The 22667-nt window shown below is 37.1% G+C and overlaps 1 protein-coding gene across 3 annotated transcripts in view; it reads right to left on the reverse strand.

The window, feature by feature from the left end:
* The window catches only part of LOC127637527 (forkhead box protein P2-like), a 128297-nt gene that overhangs the window by 92130 nt on the left and 13500 nt on the right, over positions 1–22667 (reverse strand). The window lies entirely within an intron of this gene.

Here is a 22667-nt window from a genome sequence, read left to right on the forward strand (position 1 = left end):
AAAAGCGAAGTACAATTTAATCAATGTAAAAAATGTTTGATGGGAGATTGTCTGTAATTCTGCAAAATAGAGGCGATTTCATGGTACTGGAACATTCAGTAGCAACATGATCATTTCCCATGCAATCGGTAGTTCATTAACTGTTTGTGTAACATTGCAACTTACAACTACATTACAATAAAATGTAAGGTTAGGTGTGCCTTTATGGTCATTTTACAATGGCTTTGAAATTGTCTCATCCAATCAGAATTTCGACTTGGAACTACATGTTTAATAATGAATTTTAAAAGACCTGTGAACAAGCAAAACAGATCCTTGAATAGTTCAAAACTTATAAAGACAGGAAGTGAAAGACTTAAGACTTGGTGGTCTCAATTGTCGGTTTTCGCACACACTCAAGGTGAGAGAAAATGAAAAGTTTGGACTCCAATAATCTATTTTGAAAAGCGACTAAAAGAAGACATTTACATTCGATACAGACCATGACAGCCCCCTCCTCAATCCCGCCTCCCCCATGTCCTCTTGAATAGAAAATGTGTTTTCCAAATGAAAATAAACTGAGGCCAGCCAGTTTGAGGCAGTTAAACTCGGGAATATGAGATCAAATAAAGACTCCTGTGGCGGTTGAAAGGAGAAATGAAATCGCTTCTGAGGAGAGATGTACCGGGTAATAAAATCACTCCTTTATATCTTCCTAAATGGCACATGTTCCCGTGGAGTGGTTAAGCTTTGGCGCGGTCGGTCAAAGACAGTATGCAAGTGGCAATTTTAACTTCCTGAAGATCTCCCTACCGATATCCTTCTTAAGTCTTGTGCTCTGAAATTAGGCGGAATTGGCAAACTCTTTTACCGTCAAGTTTGAGAAAAACTTTTGCCTGCAATTGGTTTAGCAACATTCGGGGGTTGACGGGGAGCGAGAACTTCATATTCCATTAGGCGAACATAACTGTAGGTCATAATAGGCTCCCTCCGATGATCGTTTCTATTCTGACTGAATATGTGCACTTGATTGGACACCATCAATAGTACAGAACACAAACAAAAACATCTTGCTGGGCTACAACGGAACAACCTCTTCCTCTGAATCACTTCAATTCATCCCTCCATCCATAAAAGGCATTGACAGCAGAATTACAGTGCATTACCAAAAACATGTAATTGATTTGCCTTTGAAAAGGTAGCCACAATAACTTTTCAGGCCGTGTTTTAGGCGCATCAGACAGCTATATTGAAGGGCATTAGCAAACGGTGGAATACATTATAATTTATAATACAGTGGTTATTAAAGTCCCAATAAAAAGGGTTTAGAGTGAAATGATTCACTTATCAGTGTGCTTGTGCGGTACTTAAAAGCAGCCCTCTTTTGCCATTTTAACGACAAAAAAGTAGCCTGTGATGACATTGAAAACAGCACTGGATGTACACATTTTCCCCGATGCAAATGATTTCCATTAATTCCTGGAATGGCACAAAAAATGTAATTGTTTATGCAAAAGAAAAAAATTTAATACAAAATAAGAGTGTAAAATGGACGTATTTGCTATGAAAAACGTACCAATTCCATTTCAAATGCAGGCCAATCAAAAATGGTGTAATAAACATATTAAACTAGAGCCTCTATTCAAAGTGCAAATTGCTCTGTACCGTAAAAAGCATAGACAATTTGCACCAAAAGCCAAAGCACAGGAATCAGAGCTGAAGTGGTTTCAAATAAACTAAATAAGCCAAATAAAATTAAAAGTAAAGAATTAAAACATCACATTCATAGAGATTGAATGTGATGTGTAGGTTTCTTAACATGACATAAATATAAAGCACAGAAAGAAATGTATGCGCATGTATTTTTTATTAAATCACACTTACTACTTAAAGTCTCCTGATAAGTTTTGCTAAAGGCGTTTCTTCAATTTATTCATGTTCAATTTCCATGACAAATTATCTTTCTGTACCGACCTGCGTTTTTGTATTCATATGCAATTGAAATGTTTACACATGTTGATACTGTTCTGCTTCGGTTAAATTCATCTCTCTGCAGATAATGTCATCATTTATTGTTGATTTAATTGATTAATTGGTGCATTACTCGTGCATTACAACCACTGCCTATTTTAAATTACACATCCGAACCATCATGGCACTGCAGACTTGCACAACTTCTATATGCATGGAACTTTTTACTTCATAACAATTGCACTCAAGAGTCTGACAAGCCTCTCCACCATGTACACAGATGGAAAACAGAAGGAAAAAAATGGAAGGATGTTCTGACAGTTTAAAAATGCAGCAAAACAGCTGCTGCAGTCAGATCATCTAAACGCACACCCACCTCCCCAAACAAACAGCAGACTCGACTTCAAATGCATAGTTGGACTGTTAGGTAATCCTTCCATTGTTCAGGCTCACTGAATTTCGATGGACTGCCCCCATCTTCCCTAATGCTAAAACTACAACACTAGACTAACAACAGATCCCTCAACTGTAGCATGCCAACAGCAGTACAATAAATATAAAAAATGACCAGAGAAATATGCATGTTATCAGTATTGCAATGACAGGAATTTTTTTACTTGCATTCAGAAATCATGAAAGAAAGCCAGAGGAAGACTTGAGCAGCAGGAGATGGACACTAAACAGGGGTCTTTTGTTTGGTCTGGATAAAACTGGGCTTACCCTCAGGACATTTAATAATCTGCAGAAGTAGCAAACCATCGGCTACAGTAGTCTAGTGTGCACACATACAGGAAAAGGTGTAGCCTATATTATGGGGTCCAGTATATTGAATGCTGCACAGTCAATTAAAGACTGATTTAAAAGGATTTCCTCCTTCAATACCCTTACAAATAAATGCATCAAGTGTGGATTGCTGCCACCGATATAACAGCCAAACTATCATAGTTACAATTCAAACAAGAGAACTTGCTCTGAGAAGCAGCTTAGGTCCAAATTATCTCCAATGTTCTTTAGGTTTATTTGACTTTTAAGGTGTAGAATCACATACTGTTGATGTATTACGCTGGCACACAGGAACTTGCCACGAGAATGAAAGACAAAATGTTTAATTAGCAAGTAACTGTATTTTTACAAGTCTTCGGCAGTTCCTATTTAACACATACACATGCTTCCATGCATGAAGAGAACTTTACACACACAAATTATAAATGCAAGGTTCTAGCAATGGAGAGTTGAACTTTTCACACCTTTCAAAGCCACAGAATTGGCTGCTTTCAGGATCTCTACAGCTGCTGCGCTGTACTAATGCAAGGCGGTGTCATATGAAAACTATTCCTCTACCCAAACCACAGGGCTGGTCATTAATGAAACGCAGGCTGCTCAGTGAGGTCATGAAAAGTCTACTTTTCAGCAGCCGTGTATACAAGAAAAAAACTAATATTTCCAAAGAATAGAGCAACATGAAAAAAATACAGATTCTTGTCCCTAGGACAGGGAAAAATAAATAAATGGCAGGGAATGGTGGCCTCTCACATTTTTTTCCCCCCACGCTTTGCAAACAACCGTCAACTGCTACTCAGAAACAGCGTTGCTTCACAATGAGAGCAGTCTAAACAATCCGATCCCAGCCAAGGCAAACACTGTGCAACTCTGCACACAGTCACATTTCAGGATGTCTCGGCTTAATTGCCAACTATCAAATCTCACAATGGAATCTGTCCATTTGGCAGATGCCCCGCCAGTGGACCAGATAAAATGTTGTTTTAAAAAGTGTCAGCTTCGCTGTGCAATGAGAAGAAAATCACTTTGATTTAATATGGGTTTTCGGTTGGCTCTTTATCATTAGTTGCTCGTTTTTATTCCAAGAATGCGGCCCAACTCAGCATAGTTATGTTAGCAAAACCATTATGAAGAGAGTAAAAAAGGGAATGAGCGACCTAGTGTACTTTCCCATTTTAGCACCCTAGGCGAGATTGCGATTGCCGGATGGGGGACGGGGTGGGGAGGAAGGGTTAGGAGAGTTTGGGGGGCATCTTCCAATTTGAAAAACTTTTGTTAAGCTGAATTATGTAAATTTTTCTGTTAAAAGAAACTTTCTGTTGTTTGACCAACAGCAGAGGAGAGCGGATTCAGAGAGCTGTTTTAAAAAAAATTCCGTTCGGTGGCGCTAGTAGCACAGAAATTTCATACTTCAGTTTTAAACTAGATTGCGAGTGGTTAGTAAAGACGACGCATGTGAAAAACCTACAAAAGTGGTGCAACTGTTTAGTGAATTTGGCCCGGAGTTTGCACAAAAAAAAATCGAATGAAACTGACCACTAGGGGTGCCTACATACTAGACACTGTGTCAATTTCAATGGGCATGGCGTGTGTCTCGCTGTAATGTTCTGTCAGCACTTGTTTCTCCTATCACCAAACCACCACAATTTTTGCTGCATTGCACTCAATGGATCAATGACAATTTCCATTGTGCTCTCAGAAATACTTCACCATATTCCAGCATGATTTCAAAGTGACCACCCTCTTTCCTTCCACACCTCAAAACAGATCTTACACATTTCTGTCCATCAAATGCTCTGCGTCTATGTGGTGCATATAAAATACCAAACTGAGGCAGGTAAGTGACAATTTGAGAATGGAGTGAGCTACTGGTAGAGGTGCATGGACAGGAAGTGACTGGAATACTGGGATATCAAGGGCACACATGCTTACTGGAGCAGGTGAGTCTTAATGGTTTGAACACGCAGAAGGGACTTGCGCTATCAGGACTTCGAGGGCAGGATAATGGGTTTGTCACTCCAAGCATCTTGTGGCATTCTGTTTTTCCAAGTCTGACTTTCAAACTCCCAGATCCAAAAACTTCAAACAACCAAAATACCAGCACATTCATAAAACAGAACAGAACCGCTGGGAATTTAAGATGGAGAGACCGCGCACACACATACACACTCAAGCGCACACACTCTCACACACAAAGGTAGCAGGCCTCGACAGCAGATGGTAAAATTAACATTTCAACAGTTCTCTTCTTTCATGTAGGTCTCGGCAGAACCGCATTTTTTCTGGAAAAATTTTAAAAGCTGGGGTTTGGAAAGATGCAAGGCTTGAGAAAGCATCTGGAAAAAGGGAAGGAGAATATTGGCTTATTGCTCCTGATGGTCTTTCTCTATGAAAAATTAAATAGGTCTGTTTTGCAGGTTTGGCTCTCTGGAGTGCCCGGTTATGGAAACATCATCTCAGTAATTTATATGATCTTGAACACCTGGTGATGCAAATTGGGATTCTTTAAATCTAATCTGTTGACTTTTTGCACCCGCTTGTAATCTCATCCATTGTTGTTAACATTTTCCAAACACTGACAAATGCATTCAGGAAAATAACCTGTAAAGAAGGCTGTATTCCGTAAATGAACACCATCTCTAAACAGACATGCACAACATTACGGATATATATTCATTCAGAAACTGCCTAATGCATTTCAAATAAATAAAAAAAGTGGGTGGAAAAACACTTAAATCAAAATACCAAAGTGACAGACTCGTTTGAGTCCACTGAATGGAACGCTTGAGTAGAGACCATTAATTTGGACACAGTTATGGCTAAATTACATGTGTTTCACCTCTGTGACATTTTAAATGCAATTAAAAGCTGGTTATGAAAGAGTGCAGACTTCCTTGTGATGAGGAAAATCGTTGCGGTGATTAACATACAAACGAGTTCATGGTGGTGTGGTAGATTGAGCTTTGAAAGCCCCATTTACGTTTGTGTGATTATCTATTTACCAGTACACAGCCTTCAATCTCACACCGTTCCCCTGGTGCATATCACTCAATTACACTCCCACCTTTATTTATGAAGGTGCCACTGTAATGCGCGCTAGAAACGTCTATTCTTCTGCTCTCCATGCTTTTGTCTCAGAATCACTAAAAGCCGAGCTAGATCTCTCCTCAGAGGGAAAAAACAGCTGTAGCATGTCAAATATCAGCCCTACCATTTGGCTATGAAGATTTTGTAAACGGTTCATTAACAAAACGTCTCCGACCGCAGTTTTACAAGTTGGCCCCTGATAAATTTTTTTGTTGGAAGAGATGTTCCAGATGAAGATGAGGGGGTCTTGTCTCTGACGGTCTCGCCAGAGGAGCTGGAGATTTAGACTGAAACGAAGTGCACTGGAAACACTCAGAGTGCTATTATGTTTTGGCGTGTTGATGCAATTATCATCTGAACGCCTGGCAGCATCAGAGGAATCTAATTTAATTAATCTGAATGGATGAGTAACCACAAAATTCCTGTTGTAAAAATGTGTGTAGAGATGAATGCAAGAAATCATAAAGTGGAGGACTAAATGAAAATCATGATTTAAAAAATTAACCCTTTTTTTATTATAATTTATTTTATGAATCATACCAAATAAGAGTAGTTGCTCCAATGTCCATAACCCTTTTTTTTTTTTTTTTTTAAATCAACATCTATTATTAATGCAGAAATGTATTTGAATGTAAAATAAAACCTTAGGTCCTGTATCTGGTCACAAAATCTTTAATTTTGTTTCACCATATTAGTCAAATGTTTGCCTCACCACATTGTTTTCAATGGTCCTGCTTTGTTGCCATATAGTCTCTCAAATATGATGGAAGTTATAAAAGCTGCATGCATATTGGTTTGAAAAGAAAACAATTCATGTCAGTTACTCAAACTGTTTGAGATTAAATAGACTTGACAGAAACTTATCACTGCATCTCTTTAACATGCTAGTTATTACATATCATAATCCTGGTAACATTTTAATAGTCTCTCATGTACTTACTGCAAAACAAACAAAAAAAAAAAAACGCAACCTGCTCTGGATTCTTTAAAGAAAATAACACACTTCAATTTCCTATCTCTCACTTTAGGCCTTAGGTTTCACCACCCACTCCAGTGGACTGGTCTGTATGATCTTCTTCCCCAGGATTTATGCTTGCTGCACTGGGACATGGTTTTTGAGAAGCCCTTGGCTCTCTTAAATCTCTTGCCTTTTCAAGTGCTCTCAGTCTTCATAAAACAAACCCTGTTGATCCAGCCAAAGGGGTTCAAGAGAGCAAAAAATGGAAACAGTGCCATCCAGTGATGTTTCTGGGCATTCCTCAAGTGTGTTACCCTGACCCAAGTCCTGATCTCCAGGAAGCCAAAAGCAAAAACTGATATATTCTCGTGAGTTGTTTTGGCAAAAGCCTGTAAGCTGTCACGTGTTCTTTGTGCTGACTAAAGACAGAGATCTGTCTCAGTGAAGCAGTGGGCAAAATACATCAGAATGAATAATGGTAAGATCCTGCATGCATGTTTGTGTTGAGTGTACAAGTGGTGATTTTGAGTAACTGGTGAGTTACACCAGGAAAACCAGAGCTAAACTTATCCATCATAATCTAATTTGTGGCTTTGTGGAGGAAAATAAGCAGATGGCTTCAGTCTTGTACATTTTGACAAAAAGCATCTGCAGGTAAAACGTTCAATTGTGATGAAAATGTTTGGCGTTAACTACGTACTGTAACTATGATTGGCCAACTTCTAACTGGTTAACAGTGGTGGAAGGGAAACTGATTTTCTTATTTTTTACTTAAGTAAAAGTACTGCTACTGAAGAAATAATTAACTTAAGTACAAGTACTCAGAAACATTATGACTCAAGTAAGCGTAAATAAGTAGTTTGCAAAAAACTACTCGTCATTATGTTACAAGTTACTTTATGAAAAATATATTATATTATATTATAGTATATACACACTTCCATTTTTAGAACACAAAGACGTGTTTGTTCTTGAAAGAAACTGATGCATCCTTTCACCAAGGCTGCATTAATTTGATTAAAAATACTGTCAAAATCAGTAAATGCTAATTATTATATGTTTGAAATAATTGTTTTTAGTGGTTTTATACTGTTTCATCTATTACTTACAAAAGGATTCTAAAGTGCTAATTTGGTACTCTAAAATGTTTGTATTAATAGAACAATTGAAAACGGTTGCGCTACAATGCAGAAATCAAAATACAGTGGGTTTTTTCCACATTTGCTGAGGTATTGAAAAGTTGCTTTACATTTGCAAGGAAAATTTTGGTTTTAAAAATAGGCAAAAATAAACACATTTCTCCTGAAATTCAATTTGATCCTAAAGTCAATTGTTTTAGAGAGATGAAGGCTATTCCACGCATTACTGTTTTGAAAAAAGAATCTCTAACCAGGATAGTGAGGGAAGTGGATGGCCAGATGCACAACAAAAAAAATAAATAAATAAATCAGTCTCTTGTTTGAGAAACAAGACATATTTTAAATTTCCCAGAGTCCCCGTTAAATTCTGACACTCTTGGCATTGAACCAGTCTAAGGTTTTTTAAGTTTGTTTTAGACATATTGTAGCAAGTAAACAAGATATCCCCAAATATATGTCAAACTACATTGTGTTAATGTCTAACAAAGTTAAAACATTGCCTACCTTAAAAACAAGTGAAGTTTAATCAGTGGTTAAACATTTTCATACGGTTCCCTCATACCTCAATGACATTTACATTTACATTTATGCATTTGGCAGACGCTTTTAAGCGACTTCCAGTGCAATTATTACAGGGACAATTCCCCCGGAGCAACCTGGAGTTAAGTGCCTTGCTCAAGGACACAATGGTGGTGACTGTGGGGATCGAACCAACAACCTTCTGATTAACCGTTGAGTGCATTAGCCCACTACGCCACCACCACTCCACATGAATGAACGGCTCCTTTCAAAAATAAAAATAAATATGTGGAAAATCACAGTGTTACAGTTCTTGTATAGTGACATGGCAGAAAGTCTTAGAGAAGCTAGAAAAGAGAGGACACCGGCGGCAGATTACGCAAGCTGTGGTGCACATGATGCTGTGTCCTGCAGGCTTCCGTCGTGCCACGATCAGCATGTTTTAGTTTATAAACAGATTTAGCACTTATAACTTTCTTCTTCCCAAAAATTCTGAAATATGTTGCATTTTTTTGTACTTTGTAATTGTGGTGAAAAATAACTGTAGTGAAGTTGATTACTTTATTTTTAATCAATTCAAGTAAAAGTAATATTATTTATTTATACTTAAAGTAGAAAAATGTGAATAAATTTACTCAAGTACTGTAACAAGAATAGTTGTAATTTGTAACTTTCCACCTCTGCTGGTTACCTACTTCTGGCCACAAAGCAATGCAACTTCTAACCTTATATGCCACATATGATAAAAGATATTCAGAAGCATGTGGGTGGAAAACGTTTTGCATTCAAGCAATTTCGTCAGACAGCAGGGTTTCCCCGTTATTTAAACCTCGTTACATCATGGAGTTGTTTTCTCTATGTGAACTAAAAAAAAGAAAATTTTGAAGTTAAAGACCTGATTTACTTTGTGAATATGCATTCCTGGTCTTTCTGTGCGCAATATCATTTCAAAATAATCTTTCATCAAAATTGTATAATTTGCTCCGGCTCTGAAAAGACTTTCTTTTTCCGGTTGATGTCACCTATTTCTCTTATTTTTCAACATTACGGTATGTAATGCCCACTTTTCACAATCGATTCTCAAAGGATAAAATCATTAAAAAAATTCCCACTTTACATTTTTTTCTCATTGAATGTCTTTGTTTCAATCAGAAATACATCAGATTTCATGTTGACTTTACAATATTAGTACAGCATTAAGTTACTGTTAGGTTTGCACCAGAAAATGTGCATTTAATAGATTTTAGATTTTGTGCCATTTTAAATATATGTATTTCATACGGTGTACTACACACTATATTAAAAATAGCATGCAGTATAAAATGTACACTGTGTAGTAGCCAATATGCAGAACGATCAAATTTGCATTTAATTAAACATATATGAAAGATAATTATATAAATAAACGAGAGATTGGTCTGCTAAAGAAACATCAGAGGAACATTTTGTCCAATCATCCACCCCATTCCCATTTTAAATCTATTGATCTGTCAAACGCAGGACTCCAGGGAGGAGATTCACTTAATATAATACAACTTATAATGAGATGAATAATGATTATACCATTTGGTAATTAAACGTCTTACAAACCATTTAACTCACTGTACGTCAAAAAGGGCCACCAGAGGTCGAAGCGATTGTTTTTCCTTTTCAGTTGCCGTGTGAATCAAGGGAGAAAATGGGAGGGGGGGGGGGGGGGGACATGCTATGTGACACAACAGTGAAAACACATTGATGGTTGTGAGCAGCTATGCTGCTAATCCTCTCTGCTGTCAAGGCAATGAAAGGAAACAATTTGAGGAGGGATAAAAGCTAGACAAACACCTCTTAAATTATATATTTAGAAAGCTCATTAGTTGGCATATGCATAGTTTCATAAAAGAGAGAACAAGTTGTGTTACTCAAAATCTGACTCACCCTCATATTGTTCTAAACTGTTATGACTTTTCTCTGTGCAACACAAAAGGAGATGTTACGCAGAATGTTAGCCTCAGTCACCATTCACTTTTATTGCATTGTGGTGAGCAGGGCAGAGCAGAGTGGCATCTGGGCAGAGCGAGGAGTATTTAAGGAGAAGAGACAGCGGCAGAGAGATGTACGAAGCTTGTCCGTGTGTCCGAGTGTTTTTATGATTTGACGTAGCTGGCTGAAAAGCAGTTCGTGTTTTTCTTTTTTTATACATTGAAAGTGTTATGAGCCGAGCGGCATCTGGGCAGAAAGTGCTATTAAAGGTCTATGTGTTTGTTTGTCAAATGGGTTGGAACAATATGATGGTGTCTAAATTATGATAATTTTAAGTTTTGAGTGAACTATACCTTTACGTGTGTAGACTATATGTTGAAAGATTTAGAGGGTGTGTTTTTGTGAGAGTTCTTAGTGTAAATATCTTGCCTCTGTGTATTAGGTATAGGCCATAGAAGCACAAGATACATGCTAAAAGCCCGTTTGTGTCAACAATTCCATCATTATGCCTACTTTCAGGTAATAATTGTGTTGGTGCCGTCAGTTTGCTGTTGTAGCAGGAAAGGCGATTCTGTTAAAATACAGTGTGTGCGCGCATGCAAGGGTCCAAAACTAACACTTGCCAAGCACTAAACACAAGCAAAATTGGCACTGGCAAGTAAACTAAATGGGCTTACTCATCAGCTGGCATGAAATGCATCATTGAATGGCAAGATGACACAAAAATGACCACATAATTCAAAATGTGGAGTCACAAAAATGCCCTCGTCTTGAAATTTGATTTTGTTCTTAATATTCTATTATAGTCCTAGGTATACATATTATGACATAAAATATGAGTTGATTTAATTACTAGGGTAAGATGTAATAATTTCTCAGATTGACAAAATTTTTTTATTGTCCCTTAAGGTAAAAGTTAAAGGAATATTCTGGGATCAATACAAGTTAAGCTCAATAGACAGCATTTTTTGGTGGGTTTAAAGGCAAAACATTTGAAGCTTATAATTTTATAAAAGCACAAATCAATTCTTCTATCAAAACTCATGTATTGTTTAAGCTGTAAAATCATCATTTTACAGTCTTTTTAGGGTTTGTTGACATTACATCATCATGGCAACGAAGTTGTAAAGTTGACTAGAGAGAAAAAGTTAGCAAGCAATTTTTTCAGACTAAAATCATGTTAACATGCATATTGTTTATGTCTTGTGGCTATACTTTTGTAATAGTGAGCATTTTAACGTTTACGAATTGGCCCCATTGACTTTCATTATAAGATCCTCACTGTATCATAGAGTTTTGCTTTTTTAAAGAAAAGGAGGAGCAAATCAGAATAAATATTTGGGGTATCATCAATATTAAGCCACAAATACTTTCAATTGAGCTTAACTTGATTTGAACCCGGAATATTCCTAACATTTTTCAGACATTAGTACGAGTGATGAGAGCGCTTTATATAAAAGATATACATCAGTGACTATCGTGACTTATTTCTTCTTTTACCTAAGTGAAACGTGAATCAATTTAAAACGGATAGTTTCTACTCTAAATTCTAATTGGATGAGCAAAATTGGGGTCTTTTATTATAGTGCTGTTTCTACTATTTAACACAAAAAAAGCAATATGCCACTTGAGGGCATGACTTAGTGATTTTACCATGATATGTTATGGTTATGAAATTTTAGGTGCTCCGTTGTGCCAAACAACACCTCTTAACCATGTTAAAACCATGTATGCATGTGTGAGTGCATCAGTGCAATGAATACCAAGAACACACACATACACACACACACTCAAAACCACCATTGTGTTCTTTGGTGGCAGACAAAGCATGAAGTATTATGAAAGATACATTGAGGTACTTGAGATTTTACTGAACGGCCACTTGTAAACATTGTTGTGATGAAAGCTCTGCATATTTAAATCCTCAAAAGGCTTTGAGCTGGCCAGGAAAGAGGCTGAAAATCCCAACAATGGCTTCCAGGAGGGCAGTACCATCATCGAATCCGAAAGTCTGCAAGGATGAGCATGTGGGAGATTACAGAACTCTCCCTCCTCCATTTACATAATGTAAAAACTCTTTCTTTCTTCCATTTTTTCATTCTCTCTTCCTTTCTTCCCCTCCAACTATTCACTAAATAAATGAGGAAACTATCAAAGCGCCTGGATGTTTGATAAAAGAGTGAATTCAGAAGGACCATTGCACGGAGTGGCAGCATTCAGAGGCAGCCGACTGAGGAAGGGCTGGCAGAATATTTATAATGGAGGACAATGCTAATGTATTAGGGCGACACCTATACCTCCTTTAAGCCAAAGGGAATCACATTCTAACGTTTCTTTATCTTCCAGAAGAGAATGCTGGTCTGGGAGGTGGTTGTATAGAAATTTGGACGAATGTAATTGTATAGAGAACGTGGATGATTTTTCACAAGGTTGAATGGATACAAGGAGCTTATTGAATGTGACCTGTTTTGTTCATTTTCAGTGTTTAAACCCACTACTGTTCTTTTAGATGAAGATTGTTCAATGGTGTCAGCGTCACAGACAAGACCAAGAACAAATAGTCCTTTGGTGCCTGCTAATAGTTTACTGCAATCCATCAAGTCTGTCAGTACGTTTACATACACTTTAAAAGTTTGATTTCAGTTGGACTAAAACAAGAATTCATTATTGTTTTATTCATTAAAAATTCAATTTAAATTAAGGTTTTTGCAAAGTCGTATTAAAAGACTCACTGTAAATAACGTGCAGGTTTCGGAAGGTTACTTTTAAAATGCAATCTGTTACAAATATGGATTACTTCGTAAAAATGCAATTAGTCACTTGATCCAATTACCACGTGTTAATTTTTTTCTCGTCTTTTGACGAAAATGTCCTTTAAAATTAGTGAATATTTCGTCATCTCATATTCATTAATTTTAGTCTGATGAAAATAACAATTTTAGTCAATGAAAATAACATTTTTAGTGTGAAAATTGGACAAACAAAAAAAAAGTGGCAAACTGTAACAGACCGACCTTTAATCAAATATTCAAACATTTAGGGAAAAAATTTAAACATTTTCTAATTAAAAAATATATAAAACATATAACTGTACATAGCCTACTGTACTTGTTGTGAAAAAAAAAACTTCCCCTTTGGAATATTGCGGCGCCGTTTTGTGGCCCGTTCTTCATAACGTGGTGGCCCATTTCAGATAATCGTGGCCCATTCGGCCCGTTTTGTGGCCGGCTCACCTGGTTTTTCTGATGGCCAATCCACCACTGATTGGCCCCAAAGAAAATACAGTTTCAGAGGTGAAATTACTACTTTTTGAGGAAAGATTATGAATCGTGGCATGTATTAGTTACATTTACTAAGAAAATAAATAGGATTTATGTTTTCATGTTGTATTAACAAAAGCATAAGATGGTGTAAAGTCTTCTTTGGAGAGCTGAACAGTGTCAAAAACATCTTCCTGCCTTTCACGAAAGAACTTGTTCAGTACCAACAATCTGTAAGGTCACTCAAAACAACTTAAAACAAAGTAAACAGAAAAGTTGGATTACATCACCTGACAAGAACGACTGGGCTTTGTGGTATACCTCAAGTATATTTATAAAAGTCATTCCTTAGAAATGGATTAAAATTGAGCCGTTTGCTTTCTCTCAGGCCTCTCAAAAAACATTGGACTTGTGAAATTCCTAGGCCATAAAAACAGCCCGTCTGTCTCTAATGCTTCTAGAAAACACCTCATCGCAGTCACTCGCCTGGAATCCATGAACCAATCACAGCTATGTCTCTTCAGAGTGTGTATGTGTGAGCGCAAGTGTGTTTTCTGGATCATTCTAGTCCATTTCAGTGAATTCTCATAAGGCCACCTATTTTATTTACTTTATCTTCAATAAAATGCTTCAGTGAGCATTAGCAACTTTGAGACACGAGTTTCAATCAGTCCTGTGCAGCACAGTCAGTCTGCATCCAGTGCTGGTGCGTGTGTGTGTGTGTGTGTGTGTGTGTGTGTGTGCAACAGAATTCAACAGACAGGCAAGTGAGAGTGAAAGTCTTCTAATAACAAAGAGAGTGAAGATTCTCTCTGAAAAAAAAGCTATGAATGAGATAAAGAGAGAATTAAGCAATGAAAATAGGTTTGGAGAAAGATTGATAGGAAGATTTAGAGAAAAGAGGAGAAAACAACTGAAAAAGCAACAGCATTTGAGAACATAGAATTAATATCAGTAGTTTGAACAAGTTTATTTAAAAACAAATTTTGGTTACGGTGAGGCACTAACAATGGAAGTGAATGGGACATTCCATCAACATTCATATACACAAGAGTAATGCCACATGACATACAAATGACATGTTTTAACATAAAATCATAAAATCACTTACTAACCTTATCTGTATAAATTTTTATCCAATATTTCAACTTTGTTGTCATGATGACGTAATGCCAGTAAACCCAGTAATCTGATAAACACCGTAACGATAGTAAATTCCCCATTTTCACACTAAAATCATGTTAAAATTAAGGCTGTCAATTTAATGTGTTAATTCAGTGTGATTAATTATGTAAAAAATAAATAACACGTTAAAACAATTAATGTAATTAATCATGTCCCCGGACCGTAATAAGGAATATATCTTCCATCTGAGCAACTCAAGCTTTGAGTACCATCTGTTTTCTCCAGGGGGCACTAAACGAAACTCCAGCTGTATAGGCAATGCTCAGCTTATACAGAAAACAAACCACACTCACAGACAGCACACAAAACAATATGAGGACGCAAACTGTATGTTTAAAACAAGACACAACCGAGACCCTCCAAAAGCATCCGTCTGACACAGGTGTACATTGATGTATCCTTAAACAAGCCCTTATAATAATCTTGGATTGATTGATTAATTAAACTGCGAAATAGATTGCAGTGAACTGTAGGCCAATGATTGGCTTATGTTCATGAATATAGAAAAAACAACAATATATTGCATTCTAAAGCCACTTTAGTCAGACTGCAGGCAAATCAGATCTTTTCAGGCAGACTGTCCGCACTATTAATTGCAAGTGATCAAATCAGATTTGAGCATTGAGACATAACCAACCTATCTGCATGGGCTGCTTTGGTAACGACATAGGCGTGCCCACGTGAAGATGCTTTCAAAACAGATACGGGGAAAAATGGAGGTAGATCATCTCGCTCTCCAAAAAACACCCTTTCCAGTCACGGTGCAGAACTCCAGGAGACTGGTAAATATTGTGATGTTCCGTGCTGCAGTCAGAGATTATTGACGTCATCATTGTGTCGCATTAAGAGTGATGCAAAAGACCACTTGAAATACGAATTGAGCAGCCAGAGCGTCCAGAAAAAATCAGATTTCAGTCGCATTTCAAAGAAAATAAACAGAGTTGTGCATTTCAAGTGTTTTAAAGCAGAAATGTGAAGCTTGTATTTTTGTTAAAGTACTTTATTGAATTCTTCTTCAAAAAATGTTGCATATAAATTGGCATTACACTTCTAGGAAGACAAACTTCTAGTTTTTTGTCACCAATGTATTTCCTGCATTTTAATTGTGCTGTATTTAAAAAGTCAGTCTCTTATTCTTGCACATATAATGCAAAACTGCACTGGTTTTTCTTCCATATTTATTTTCATTGTCTACTGTAACCGCATAACCGTGATTTAACTTTTTTTATTTTCTACACTAAGGGACGAGTTGAAATGATTTTCTGTGCTAAATCAACATTATGCTGCTGATAGAGCTTCACTTATATTAAACCCGGAACATTTATTTAAAGACGTCCAACCAGTGAACATCTGATGTCCAACATTTTTATCTAACAGGATTTGAAGACTGCAGCTAGAGACATAAAAGAGAAAATCTAAGACAAGAGAGGAGGAGACAGACAGGAAAGGAAAATGAAAGCGAGAGATTGTTAAAAGCCTTCACAGGTGAGGCGGGCTGAGGGGACACCCTGTCTGTTTGGTCTCCAAGAGAAGAATGGCATGTTTATGCAGACGAAACCTCTCTCACATGACTCCCTCTGGCTTCCGCAGTCAACATCAGTCTACAAGCCTCAGAATCAGGTAGTGTGACCACGGAATTGGCTCAGAGGCATGACTTTCATGAGGGGTATTACAAAAGTGAATCATATACTATGGACAGAAATCAGAGACCCCTTTCCAAACACTCCGACAAACAGACACCAACCTACGTGCAAATCTTTTCTACAAGAACACAAGTGACAACATTCCAGGCTTAGATGGGCATGTGACCCGAAACAGAGTAGCTTTCGTCCCAACAACAAACAGTTTCACATCTATCAAACCAGGTAACCGTAACATGGTTTGATTGTACAGGCTTGCGGTATGTAGCGGGGAAGCCAAACTCTAGTACCTCTCTTTCTGCAAGATCACTTTTCAAACCACTATCAAATTATCGTGAGGAAATAAGCGGTTGGCTTGAATCTTTTGTAGTAAAAGCTTTTTCTGTGAATGTTGCTTGACAAAGCATTCAAATGGATAAAGTATTTCAAAACAGCGCTATCAAAGGATTGCGGGAGAGATTTCTTTTAACATATAACATTTCTTTATTCCAAAAAGAAAACATAATAGGAGTTGTTTATATAAAATATCTTCAATGAAACACTTCAATTTAAGAAATGCATTGAAATCTTGGAATTCTTGAGAGAAGAATCACATGTCATAAAACACAAAAAATAAGAGACTAAGCTAATTTAATCTAATTTACATTTAAATGAATCCTTTTTGTGGCCAATTATTCACATAATCTAGGAGTCTTACAACTCCACAGGAGGCAAAAATCCTTTAGACTCAACGTGGTTCAAAGCCTCTAAATAAATTGGTTCCAAGAAACCAATGGCAGCTAATAGCATATTTCATGCTTAGTAATCCCAGTTCAGTCTGTTGGCATTTGAAACTCAATTGGAGTTGATTTGACAATTGTCCTAACATAAGTTTCTAATCTGACTCTGATTGTTTAATACACACTCTTAACTTAAAAATTGGCAAGCGCAGTTATGCAGTGTTGTGTCTCATATATTCAATCTTCACCCATTCACTTCTAATCCACCCGTGTCTATTCTAGACCGCGATCCAATTCATGAACTCATGGTGCTCAGCGGGTTCAGCCCATTGGAAAAATACACTCCAGGCGACATGTAGGGGACGAGACGTGTGAGACCAATGCATTGGACATGATCACCTGGAAGTAGGCAGACAAAGCGTCTGCCTACTTCCCCCTACCTGGAACGACAGGGTCAGATCTGTGTCAGGCCACTCTGATGTCATGCCTGAAAAAGGGTCTCGTTTAACAATCATTACACTTGGAAAAACTCCAACTCCACAGTAACACACATTAGAACCCACACCACAAATATGATAACATCTGGAATAAAAAAAAGGAGTATACTACAAACTAGAAATAGTCTGGCATAGTTTTTGTGTGATCAATACAGATTATTTTAATATTTAAGTGATTAAATCACAGATTTGCAGAATTGATTGATTCAAATTACTCTTTCATTTCAGCTATAAATGAATAATCATTGGGCTACAAAAATAAAAACATGCATGAGAGTTTATGCATTATTATTATTGCTATTTATTTTATTTTTACTTATTTTACTATATTTTCTCATTTATTTGATAAAAACATATGTTTAAATTTATGAATTTAGGCAAACTTTTGCCATCTAAAATATCGCAACTGCATTTTGTTATTTTGTTTCTAATAAGTTTTATTTTATTTGTTATTTTGTTTTATTATTGTATTTTATTTAATATTTTACAAACAATATTTGTATTATCATTATTTTATAATTAATTCATGCAAACTCCTATAGTGATCTAAATGGTCACAAATATATTTCCATCTTTGTTTTATCATGTTTCTCTGGCTATAATATTAAAAAAGTTGAGTAATATCAACCAATACATTAAATAAGCAAGTGTGACAGGGTGGAGGGCGGGTCGTGATTTTACACACCCATACCCTTATCAGGCTATTTAAGCCTCCGTGAGGGATAAAGGCCGACTCTGGATGGTGGTGCGATAGAGAGAGTGATCGTTTATGGGCAGCTGTCTTTTTTTTACAACATAAATAGTAGTTTTAATATAAAACTGAACAAAAAGACACAAACACACACGACGGTCAGCTGCCGGTAAACGATCTGTCTCTCTCTCTCACTCGCACCACCATCCGCAGTCGGCCTTTATCCTTCTCGGAAGCTTAATTAGCCTGATAAGGGACCAGGTGTGTAAAATTACAACCTGGCCCCGCCCTCCACCCTATCACAACCATTAAACTATTTATATTGTCAAGCCGGTTCTCGCCTCCTCCTTTCCATTGTTGCTTTAAAGCAAGTAATTTACCTGTGAACACTGTTGTTTTCTGTTGATCAAACAGTCGTGTAATGGCTTTTTTGGGTGCTATTCTTTAGAATAACTGACAACCAAGTAGGAAAGTGTTAATATTAGCAAAAAAATATTGATCAAATCAATTATCAGTCTATCTATCCTACAGAATTTGAGCTTTGCCACTCAAACTTACATGTAATGGGTTGGTTTGGAGGATAATGCTAGGTAGGTATTAAAAGAAAATAGACAAGTGAGCTGGGTAGAAGTCGCAGTGAAGGACAATGTCTCTCGGCCAATTAAGACTGCTGATTAGCATAGCACTCCTACTGGATCAATAACCTCATTGACTCGGTCTGTCTCTTCTATCAGGAATGATGGCAGCACACAGCAGTCTCTCCTTTGTAACTCTATTCTTACAACAACTGCCCATTCTCCACAAACACTCGCACTATTTTTCATGCCAACCTCTATTTGTTTCCTTCTGTCTCTCGGTCTTTGATGGTGTGAGTAAATAAAGCTGTCTGAAGTTATCTGAACTCTACTGAGAAAAATTAGGGTGTATCTTTTTGTTTTATCTGGTTCTGAATGCTGCTAAATCATTGACCAGAAAGCCAACCAGAAGAGACTGAGTAAATAAAGCTGTCAGTTAGTTATCTATATGTTACTGAGAAGAATTTGCAAGTTTTATCTGGCCTGCAAGCCAACATAAAAGGTTTGGAAGTAACTGAGGAAATGTACCACCAATGCCAACTTGATTTCCAGAATTTACTTTACAAACCTCTTATTATCACATTTAAAGAAAGATGTCTGAGAGAAGGAGCCACTCAAGTATCAATTTGCACATAGCACAGCCTTTATGAGCCCTTTCCCGAGCTTAACAGGAATATGGAAACTTGGTCAGAAGCACCCACCACCCCCCACCCCAAATATCATCCTTCTTTCTAAAGTGAGAGAACCTTTGATGGCCTTCATTTTTTCCCCTTAAAGTCTTAAGTTTAAAATATTCAATGTGGCTGAGAAATGGCAGGATTGACCAGTGACCTGATCCCAGGAGCTGCTCTGGTTCTGGGGTTAATGGAGGATAAAGATAAGGAGGAATCAGGCTTTGCTTCATCTCTGTCCCCAACCACCTTCCCTTTCCAATCCCAAATCAGCAACACAATGAGAACTGCAAATGAAGATGAACCCCAGTTCCTTTGATATCCTTCCATCCTCTCCGCTCCGAGTGTCCAGAGCAAAGCTCCATGGAGGTTAGTCTCCACTCTGGGGAGTGGAAGAGCTCTCTCTGAGCCATTTTAGATGGAAATGACAGCCGCTAGAACAAGAAATACATTTCCAAAGTGAAGGCCGTCCATCCGAAGAGTGAGCAATGCCATCCCTCGTCTTTAAACTTGGTTGAGATATGCTTAATTGCTATAGATTTTGCATTGGCAGTGTAAAGTTGTGGGGCAATTATACATTTTTTACACTCTGATCAGAGGACTTCTGTTCCAGAACAGATATGCTTTAAAAGTTAATCTTTGAAGATTTAAGTGGATATTCGTCAAATTAAAAACTAATATTCAAATCTCTTTAAGGTGGGGAGAGAGGAGCTGGGTTTTTGCTTAGTCTTGTGAGGCAGTGACTTCTGGGGATTTCAGCCCCTGCTTGAAGCAAAGCCACCCAACCTCTGTGCAAATGCAAACTTTAATCAGACTTGCACCACAAAGGCAGAGTAATGGGCTGGAATACCCCCTCAGATGGAGTCGAGCACAAGCATTTGCTGGACTCTTGCTCGGTTTTATCAGACCCACAGCAAATTGTGGGCCATTATTTCTTGCACTATGAGACTTTCTTAACTCAAATGAGAAAAATTTAAGCAAGAGCTTGGACTGAAATTTAAGCCAATTTTAAAAGTTATGCTTGGTTTCACTACACCGTTTGACCAATTAATTTCCATTATAATTCCAATTGATTACTGGATAAGGACTTCCAAAAAGAATTTTTATAAAGACTGCACTGACAAAGAGCAATTTCTAACTGAAATATTTTAGAATGGAGCATTACTTAAAAAATACTGACTATAGAAATTTCTATGACTTTTTACATTTCAGTAATTTAAAATACACTGACATTTCCAGGTATCTATAACCATAGAACTGGCCCCACAGTGAGCCTGGTTTCTCTTAAGGTTAATTTTCTCCATTAACCAACATCTTTTGTGTTCCTTGTCTTCGGCTTGTTCACTGGGTTTTTAAATACAATTATTATTTAATTTCATACTTTTAAACACAATTCACAACTGCATTTTATCAAACTACACAATGCTGACTAAGACATTAAGACATTACAGATTAATTTTCTGTAATGCATGATTTTCTGTAAAGCTGCTTTGAAACGATGTGTTGTGAAAGATGTATGCATGTATTTTAAAGTGATAAAATCACTTTCAAACATTCTGTAAAGTTATATCCAATATTACAACTTCATTGCCATTATGATGTAATGTCAAGAAACCCTAAATCCCTAAAATAACTGTACAAATTATGATTTAAACAACTTTATGACTCAATTAATACATGAGTTTTAACTAGGGTTGCTGCAGAGTTTTTAAAATCAAATTTAAGACTTTTTTTCAAGACCTGAACAAATAACATTTATTCTTTATCTCCATCCCAAAACAAACCCACACAATCTCAAAATAAATCATGTAAAGGATTGGTCAAAAATATTAGCGCCTTTGATAAATATGAGCAAAGAAGGCTGTGAAAAAATATGTCTTTGGTGTTTATCCTTTTGACCGATCATTCAAAATATTCACTAACTCTTACCTTTAATTGAAGTAATTGAAAGCTGGAAAAAATCTCATAAGTAAATAATATTTTTTTCCCAAAAACATGTTTGCCACAATTATTGGCACCCCTAGAAATTCCTATGAGTAAAATATATCTGAAGTATATTCCCATTTATATTTTAAATGTTTTAGTACACCTGGGTGACAAGGAACATGAAATTGTTTAGCCATGACTTCCTGTTTCACAGGGGTATAAATATGAGGTAACACACAGGCCAAATTCTCTTAATATTATGATGAGGAGAAGGTTGTTGAGCCTCAGAGAATGGGAAGTGGCTACAAGACAATAGCTAAAGCATTTAAAATGCCCATTCCACCATTATGGCAATTATTAAGAAGTGCCAATCAACTGGAGAAGTTCAGTTGGCCTGAACTAGGACGAGTGTCTATATTGTCTCCACACATGGTGAGGAGGATGTTCGAGTGGCCAAAAATTCTCCAAGGATCACAGCTGGAGAATTGCAGGAATTAGTTGGGTCTTGGGGTCAGAAAGTCTCCAAAACTACAATCAGACATCACCTACATCACAACAAGGTGTTTGGGAGGGTTTCAAGAAAAATGCCTCTGCTCTCATCCAACAACAAACTCAAGCATCTTCAGTTTGCCAGACAGTACTGTAACTTCAAATGGGACTGGGTTCTATGGTCAGATAAAACAAAAGCAGAGATTTTTGGCAGTAAACACCAGGGATGATTTTGGAGCACACAGAGGGGTGGCCATTTGGAAAAGTGCCCCATGCCCATATTTAAATATGGTGGTGGATCTTTAATGTTGTGGGGCTGTTTTTATGCTAGAAGTCCTGGACATCTTATTCGGTTACATGGCATCATGGACTCAAATATCAAATACCGACTGATAAAAAATAAAAACCTCTCAGAAATCTCCCTGAAATCTTCAAATAGGCTGTGGTTGGATCTTCCAGCAGGACAATGATCCAAAACAAACATCAACACAACAAAATGGTTCACATACCACAAAATCAAGGTTCTGCCATGGCCATCCCAGTCTCCTGGCCTGAACCCCATAGAAAACATGTGGGGTGAACTGAAGAGGAGAGTCCACCAGTGTGGACTTCTGAATCT

The sequence above is a fragment of the Xyrauchen texanus genome, chromosome 45 (genome assembly GCF_025860055.1).
Source record: "Xyrauchen texanus isolate HMW12.3.18 chromosome 45, RBS_HiC_50CHRs, whole genome shotgun sequence".
Classification (NCBI taxonomy): Eukaryota; Metazoa; Chordata; class Actinopteri; order Cypriniformes; family Catostomidae; genus Xyrauchen; species Xyrauchen texanus.